This window comes from Podarcis cretensis (genome assembly GCF_951804945.1).
Source record: "Podarcis cretensis genome assembly, chromosome: 11".
Lineage (NCBI taxonomy): Eukaryota > Metazoa > Chordata > Lepidosauria > Squamata > Lacertidae > Podarcis > Podarcis cretensis.
The window spans coordinates 15,013,982-15,023,054 of NC_137180.1; positions in this window are offsets into that span (position 1 = coordinate 15,013,982).

Consider the following 9,073-nt stretch of genomic DNA (forward strand, 5'->3'; position numbering starts at 1 on the left):
GAGATCTTTCCTATTCTAATTAATTCAAGAGGGTTCTAGAGGGTTCTGGAAGCTTCTCTGCGTGAAAGAAACAAGTAGAAGGTTCATGGTGTTTGGATTATATACTTTCAGAGAAGCCGAGTACAACTGGTTTAAACTCGTTCTCTTCCCGTTTTCTGTCAAGGTCATGCTGACCATAAAAGTAGGGCCATAAGGAGCCTGGGTTTCTTTTTCTTTTTCTCTCTCTTTTCCTTCTGGTGTGGTGTTCTGTACATAGTGTGCTTAGTGTTAAGGTTTAGACTTCTTATAAGTTATTGTAAGTTTAAGTCTGCTGCAACTGGGTTTCTTATGGACAGTGCCAATCCTGAATGTATTGGATTTTTGATCATTATGCTCATTTGCCTTCAGTAGCAGCGAAGCTCTGCTGGATGAAATGCAATTGCCTCTGGTCTATTGTTTGGGAATCCTGCAATGTGTTTTAAGTTTTTACTCTGCTAACTATACATTGGAATCTACTGTGGATCAATACTGAGTAGAATTCAATGACAATAGCAGGGACTGAACTTGGGATCTTCTGTGTGCAAAGCAAATGTTCAACCAGTGCTTTATGGCTCTTTTCTAAAATGCCTTATTTTTGCAGAGCAATCCTAAGTATGGGAAGCTGGCATGCATATCCTCCAACATTTCTCCAATGAAAATAGGGACACCCCATTCCATTATCATCATCATCATTTTACTATTTATACACCTCCCATCTGACTGGGTTGCCCCAGCCACTCTGGGCAGCTTCATATATATATATATATATATATATATATATATATATATATATATACACACACACACACACACACACACCCACACACCATAAAGCATGGAAGGAAAAAAAAACCCTTCCCCATGCAGGGCTGCCTTCAGATCGCTCAGGGGTCAGCGTAACTCCTTACCCTCCATCATTTCTCCAATGAAAATAGGGATGTCCTAATGCAAAGTGGTTTTCCCAGTAGTGATGTATGGAAGTGAGAGTTGGACCATAAAGAAGGGTGATCGCCGAAGAATTGATGCTTTTCAGTTCTGGTGCTGGAGGAGACTCTTGAGAGTCCCATGGACTGCAAGAAGATCAAACCTCTCCATTCTTAAGGAAATCAGCCCTGAGTGCTCACTGGAAGGACAGATCATGAAGCTGAGGCTCTAATACTTTGGCCACCTCATGAGAAGAGAAGACTCCCTGAAAAAGACCCTGATGTTGGGAAAGATGGAGGGCACAAGGAGAAGGGGACAACAGAAGACGAGATGGTTGGACAGTGTTCTCGAAGCTACCAGAATGAGTTTGACCAAACTGCAGGAGGCAGTGGAAGACAGGAGTGCCTGGTGTGCTCAGGTCCATGGGGTCACGAAGAGTCGGACACGACTAAATGATTAAACAACAACAACAACAATGCAAAGTGGGATATTCTGGGATCATATGTCAGGGACTGGACTGAAGAGGAATGGTGGAGACCCCCTCCCCCTCCTTTTGAACCTTCCAGATGTAGCCTTATTGGAGTTCACTGATTTGGTCTGCGTTGCTCCGGGACAGGAGGAAGGAAGTCAAATGACACCGAGGTTGGTTCAAAGAAAGAGTTTATTCTGCTCTCCAGATAGCAGAAGGCACTTGCTTGGTCTGTCCATAGCAAGTCCAAAGAAATCAGAGATTACATGCAGTATATATATCCTCCAGGCACCCTCTCCCTCCTTCCCTAGGAATCCAACCACGTCAGCCTATGTACGCAGGTTGACATCACATATGTTCCTGCTCTGGTATTCTTAACCATAAAAGGATCTTCCTTCCTGTACTTCTGACCATAAAAGTATCTTCCTCTTCCTACTCTTATCTTAGAGAAAGAGGTCATCATGTCCGAGAACACACTCTAGCTTTCTTCCCGGACTGGGTCTGACCTCTTTTGTGGTCAGGATATAAGATAAGGCACAGACGCATCATCCCTGCTCTACTGGAACTTGGCAAGGTCACTCATTGCCATCACAGACTGATAAGGGAGAGAGCTTTGAGCACAGTCAGGATTTTGTTTATACATTGACTCAGAGCTCAAGTTAATGGATTTTAGCTAAGGAAAAATAGGGATTTTGGTGCAGTTTCAAACTGCCTGCACAGTCAGATTTGGGTTTGGGAAACCCATTCCTTCACAGAGAAGAGGAAGACAGTATAGATTTACAACAGTGGTTGCAGAAGGTCACAGCTCAGAGATAGAAGAGGGACAAAGCTGGGAAATAATGGGAGAAGCAGAGCAGGAACAGCTGGCTGACACGTTATCATTGGAAAGCATTCCAGATCCCCCTTCTCCCAGAACACAGCAAGCAGTGAAAGTAGGAGAGCAGAGAGCCCGAAGGCAATTGTCCCTAAGCAGACGCTATAAGGGAGGTTGGGCTGTTGACGCCTGGGAAGGGAAGCAGGGAGGAGATTACTCGGAGCAATGTCATTACCCCAAGAGGCAACATTTCTAAGCCTCTCACTGTGAACATTGCATAAAAGACATTGGTAAGAGCTTCTTGTCTATCTGTTACTGGCAGCCTGCCATGAGGGGGAGGGATCAGATTCCTTCAAGCCTGACATCATATCAGAAACCAGGACTGCTCTTGTAAATCCAGGACTGTCCCTGGAAATAGGGAAACTGACTTATTAAATTTGCACAAGCAAAGGAATGTGCACCTAGACCAACATAGGGAAGGGCCATAACTCATTGGTAGACCATCCATCTTGCAAGATGACGCCAGGTTCAAATCCTGGCACTTCCAGTTAGGGTTGGGACAGACTTCTACCTGAAATCCTGGAGGGCTGCCATTTCATGTAGACAATACTGAGCTTGATGGATTGATGGTCTGATGAGGAATCTTCCTATGATCGTATGCATTATACATAGGGCAGCCTCTGAAGACAGTTCGGAAATTTCAGCTGGTGCAGAATTCAGCGGCCAGGTTGCTCCCCTGGAGCAAGACTGTTTGAGCATATTACACACTGTTTGCACTTTTGCTGTGGACTCACTTGTGGAGATGAAGCCGATTGCTTCTTTTTCTTAGACATTTTCACAGAAATGCAGCTGCTCCACCAAGTTAGTGGCTAAATATCTCTATTTGGTTTTTTTGTCGTCGAAATACACTGCAGACATCTGATCTCCCTGGAGACCAAGAGATATGACGATAGACTGCTCTGCCTCCTTTCTTTTAGCAAATGTTTTGTGCCACGGGGGGAAGTGGTAATTCTGTATTGATTTGTTTTGGATGTTGTATGTGATGCCAATGAAGGTTTTACGATACAATATTACACTGATCCTGGTCCAACTGCACTGGCTACCGATTAGTTTCTGGGCCTGATTCAAAGTGCTGGCTTTGACCTATAAAGCCTTAAATGGCTTGGGACCACAGTATCTCAAGGACCGCCTCTTTCCATATGAACCTACCGGGTCCCTGAGATCATCTTCTGAAGCCCTTCTTCATGTGCCCACTCCTTGAGAGGTTTGGAGGGTGGCAACACAAGAATGGGGCCTTCTCTGCAGTGGCTCCCCATCTGTGGAATGGTCCCCCCAGGGAAGTTCGCATGGCGCCTTCATTATACACCTTTAGGTGTCAGGCATTTGGTTGATTTGATTGACATCCTATGCCCTTTTAAAATGTTTTTTTTTTGGGGGGGGGAGGGAGGCTATTTTTTTGTATGAGTGTATTTTGTGGTTTTATATCTTGATTTTATTCTGTGAACTGCCCTGAGACACCCAAGTACAGGGCAGTATATGAATTCAATAAATAATAATAATTTTCCCTTTGTTGAAACTAAGGCTCTTGAGAGAAGACCTTAAGATGTCTGGATTGATGTCTGGATTTTCTGACTGAAAATCAAACTAGTCATGCCCAGGGTTGTTTCACACTTTAACTCATGCAGTCATTCATCATAGGAAATTACTAAGGGTAATCTTTCTAAGCGTCAGGCGAAAAAGCCAGCTCCTGTCACCAGAGAGGAGAGCCTTAATTTGCAGAAATGTGTATCTAAAAAGGTTCCTCACCAAATCATCTGCTTAGTCTCTTTCATTTCTCGACTGTCATTTTGGCAGCTCTCTGGAGCACTCGGCCTGAATGAGTGGCATAGTCACATACAGCTACAGAAAATATGCTCTTTTAAAAATAGACTGTAAAGGCATATATTTTAAGAAAGTGGGGGACCATTTCCAGCGTGATAGCTGAAGTAGAGATGTGTCAGTCATGTCATGTCATAATGACAGGCAACAGTGCATTGAAGGCACATCATTCTGACATTTTGGATAGGGAGAATATTTTAAAACCAGCTTTCTAAAAATGAGGCTGAAAAAGAACTAATTTTAATCGCTCTGGTTTTAAGGGCTTAACTTGATTTCCACTCTTCATTAAATGCTCTCTAGATTGCCAATAGCAATGACACAAATCCATATGCAATTCCAAAAAGTCGTAGAACCACTCAAATAGACATGTTTGTCTTCCCCTAGGGATTATGGAATTTATTTGACAATTTATTTACTTAAGAAATGTATATCTGGCCCTTTGTCAAAAAGCCACAAGGCATTTACAAATTAGAGCTAAAGTTATAAGTTTAATGTACATAAAATGTGTGTTTAAATACATTGTATTTGGAATGCTATAAAGAGAAGTTTGCATTATGTGAGAGGTTCCACTCTGGCAAAAGCGTCGGAAAAGGCTGGTGTTTTTCCATTCCAGCAGGGTTTAGGATACCTGGTGTCTCATCTCAGGAAAACTGAGATGCAGCTCTCACAGCAGGAGAGGAAGCTTGAGAAATCAGAGATCGTTAGTAGCAGCAATAGCAGAGAAGCTCTGTGGTGATGAACAAGGTTAGGTTCTCTCTCTGGGACCAGAGAGAGGAAAGTTTATTGAACTGCATAAATAAAATAAAGGACTGAACCACATTACAGTACTTGACTGTAGTGTGTTGCTTTGTATTTTGTTCTTGTAACTTCTTAAACTAGATTTAAGACTGTTCTGCAGTAAAGTTTTGAAACTTATTCTTGGGGTGGGAAGCTCATTTATTTCTACACAAGGTACAGTTCAGTAATTCTGCTGAACAATTCTAACAATGAGTTACACAATAAACAGCATGATAAATATATAAAACATAATGTCCATGAAATACAAGTTACAAAGGGCCATTATTTTAAGCAATACATAATGGTATGTAATAAATAGGCAGTACCTAATGAGCAGCAGTGTCAAATTACTCATAGCATTGAACCAGCAACAAACTCTAAAACTCACCCCTAGCAAAATACAGATGTTCTAATAACATAGGATACTGTCTACTCATTTCAGATGCAACTATAAAACATAAAACATATTTAACAGCAGTAGCTGTGTTAAAAAAGGGGGGTTGTAGGCAGTGTACTGCTAAGTTAAAGTTAAAGCATACTGCTAAGTTAAAGAGAATAATGGGAGAAGCGAATTAAAAGGAGAACAGATGAAAGGCAAATTTGAGGAAAAGGTTTATATATATCTCTTAGGCTGTCTTCATTTGGTTTGGTCTTGGTTTTCAGCTTCTTTAGCTATTTTTCTACATCAGCATATACATCTGTCTATGCAAAACTAGCTCTTAATACACACACACACACACACACACAATGGCAGAACCGCCCATCTCTCAGCTGGGAGTTTTCCTCCCATCTCCCAGGCTCTTTTAGAACGGAAGTTGAGAGCTGTTCATTTATCCAAGTTCACTGAATGTTTATTTTAGCAAAAGTCCCATACTTGTTCACAGTGTGCGTATGAACTGTTCAGTAGCAATCTCCTCGAGATAGACAAATGAGTTATTATGCATAACTCTAGTCCAAATATTGTACTTTTGATGATAAAGCATTGGGCTTATATCTGCCACCTCTTTTGAAAAGCTGGTGTAAATCATAAGCTTGAGTTCCCTCCTTCAAGATTTCAGTGTGGCTAAACACAATGGGTAGTCTTAAGCAAGCCATTATCTCCCAGCCTCACATCTATAATATGGAGAGATTAGTTCTGGACAGATTTACAAGGATTACAATAGAAAAATAAAGTATGTGAATTGCTTTCAGAACTTTGGAAAAAGCTGTAGGGGAAAAAAGAGAGCTTTTTTTAAAAAAAGAATTGATACTGTCCCTGGTTCGAAGAACAGTTTTAAGAGGCCAAAGACAGATTTGAATTATAACATCATGAGAGCTAATAATGTGCCAATTCTTTTACTTGTGTATTGAGATTCACAACACATGTTAAAATGTTCATCTGGTAATAGGTAGAAGGCAGGCAGGAAGTATCATTTTTAAAAGTTGTACTTCCCAATAATTGCATCATAACTGTCATTTTATCCATGTGCTGCCACCTGGAACAAAATCAATTCTTTGTCAATCAGACAAGGGCTAATTTGAACTCCTTGAAAGAACCGAATTCACACCACATATAGATATCCCCGTTGCGGGGATCCGAGCTGCCAACCTTCTGATCGGCAACCCCAAGAGGCTCAGTGGTTTAGACCACAGTGCCATCCACGTCCCTAATAAACAAGCACACAATCACTGATAGGTCCACCCACCATTGTGAGGCTCAAAGCAATGAAGATGATGCCTCCCCAGCTGTTGCCATTGGCTGTGGGTTTCTTGTGATGTCACAAAAGCACTTGGCAACTGAGTGGATATAAAGGCAGGCCAAGGGGAAAGCCCTTTTCTATTTCCAGCAGGACACACCTGGCAATGGATGTGACATTCAGCACTGCCCAGGTTTCTTTCACTTGGAGGAGGCAAACTGGTAAATGGAAGGAGGCAATCCTCTGGCAGTGGGATGCTAGGGAGCAATAATAAGGCAAGTTTGCTTGCTTGAAGGCTGCTGGTATCTGTGATTGGAAGCTGGTGGACGTCTCATGATGGTCCTAACAGTAGCTTCTGGGACAACGGGACACCGTGACGGAAACCAGAGCACATGGAAACGCCATCTACCTTCCCACCACAGCAATACCTATTTATCTACTTGCACTGACCTGCTTTCAAACTACTAGGTTGGCAGGAGCTGGGACAGGACAATGGGAGCTCACCCCGTCACGGGGATTCAAACTACAAACCTTCTGATCAGCAAGCCCAACAGGCTCAGTGTGTCATATCAAGAAGTAGCACTAATGCATATTGCCACTTCCTATGGGTCAATTTACAACCCTAGGGCATCAGTGTTTATCAGGGAATTTACACCCCTAGGGCATCAGTGTTTATCAGGGAATTTCATGAGCAGATAAGTCATTAAGGATGCCAAGTTGGGAGCATCCCAGACCCTGAGATTTCAGGCTCCAAACCTGAGACCTGGGGTGGCACATGGTGATGTCATGGGGGCGAGTCCTGGAGATGAAGGTTAATTGGGAGATGGGAGCAGAGGAGGGCAGATCACCTGTCACCTGGAGGGCAAACCTGGAAACTATGGGTCAGACTAAACACATTTACCAGACAATAATCCCACTGGTAAAGGTAAAGGACCCCTGTCAGTTAAGTCCAGTCACAGATGACTCTGCGGTTGCGGCGCTCATCTTGTTTTAGAAGCCGAGGGAGCCAGCATTTGTCCGCAGACAGTTTTTCCAGGTCATGTGGCCAGCATGACTACGCCGCTTCTGGAGCAATGGAACACCAAAACCAGAGCAGCGCATGGAAATGCCATTTACCTTCCCACCAGAGCAGTACCTATTTATCTACTTGCACTTTTTGGCATGCTTCCGAACTGCTAGGTTGGCAGGAGCAGGGACCGAGCAACGGGAGCTCACCCCGTCGCAGGGATTCAAACCACCAACCTTCTGATCAGCCAGCCCAAGGCTCAGTGGTTTAGACCACAGTGCCACCCACGTCCCATAATCCCCCTGATAGGAGTGTGCTATTAGATAACCAAGAACTGGGTGGAGAGAAAAGTGTGTGTGTATGTCACGACTCGCAGGCTAGCTGCTGGTGAAATCAGATGCAGAGCTACTGCTAGTTCTTTTATGGAATTCAACAGAATACACAGAGAGACCATGAATTATGTTCCCCTCAGCCTCGATAGTTATGGATAGGTCCATATAGTTAAAGCTATGGTTTTCCCAGTAGTGATGTATGGAAGTGAGAGCTGGACCATCAAGAAGGCTGATCGCCGAAGAATTGATGCTTTTGAATTATGGTGCTGGAGGAGACTCTTGAGAGTCCCATGGACTGCAAGAAGATCAAACGCATCCATTCTGAAGGAAACCAGCCCTGAGTGCTCACTGGAAGAACAGATCCTGAAGCTGAGACTCCAATACTTTGGCCACCTCATGAGAAGAGAAGACTCCCTGGAAAAGACCCTGATGTTGGGAAAGATGGAGGGCACAAGGAGAAGGGGGCGACAGAGGACGAGGTGGTTGGACATGAGTTTGACCAACATGAGTTTGACCAGACTGCGGGAGGCAGTGGAAGACAGAAGTGCCTGGCGTGCTCTGGTCCATGGGGTCACGAGGAGTCAGACACGACTAAACGACTAAATAACAACAGCCTCGTTACGTAGCTCAGAGTGGCCGCTCAAAACCCCTTGCTGCACTTCCTAGCTTCCAAACCCCTCCTTACTGCCTACAGTGGCTGGCAATGGAATCTTTCTGTCTCTGTTTAGCCTTCTGCTCTAAGATTTGAAGGGATCACCTGGTCCTTGGAAAAGGAGGGGGTTCCACCAGGATTTCAAGTGACGTGGTACCCACTGTCCGTTGTATTGTTCCTCCCACTTCTTTGTCCTGTCTCTGATCAGGACCAGAGCATCTGCTAGCTTGCTCCGGTGCCTCATCCTCCATTATTTCCCAACTCTTTGCTTCCTCCTCTGGGGTGTGTCCTGTTTGCCACCACCATGGTCAAGATAGCACCAACATTGTATATGGACCCAGTTCAAGCTGCAACTTTGAGCTCAGATGCCTCGTTTGACTGTAACTGAATATTTGACCTATGGTTTTATCATGGTTGTGTTCAATTTTATCCATCGAAAAATATTATAGGCTGCAAGCTTCTCTTGAAGAGTGCTGATGATTTTGCACAACCACACATCTGCCACGGAGGAAACCCCATTGCTAGCA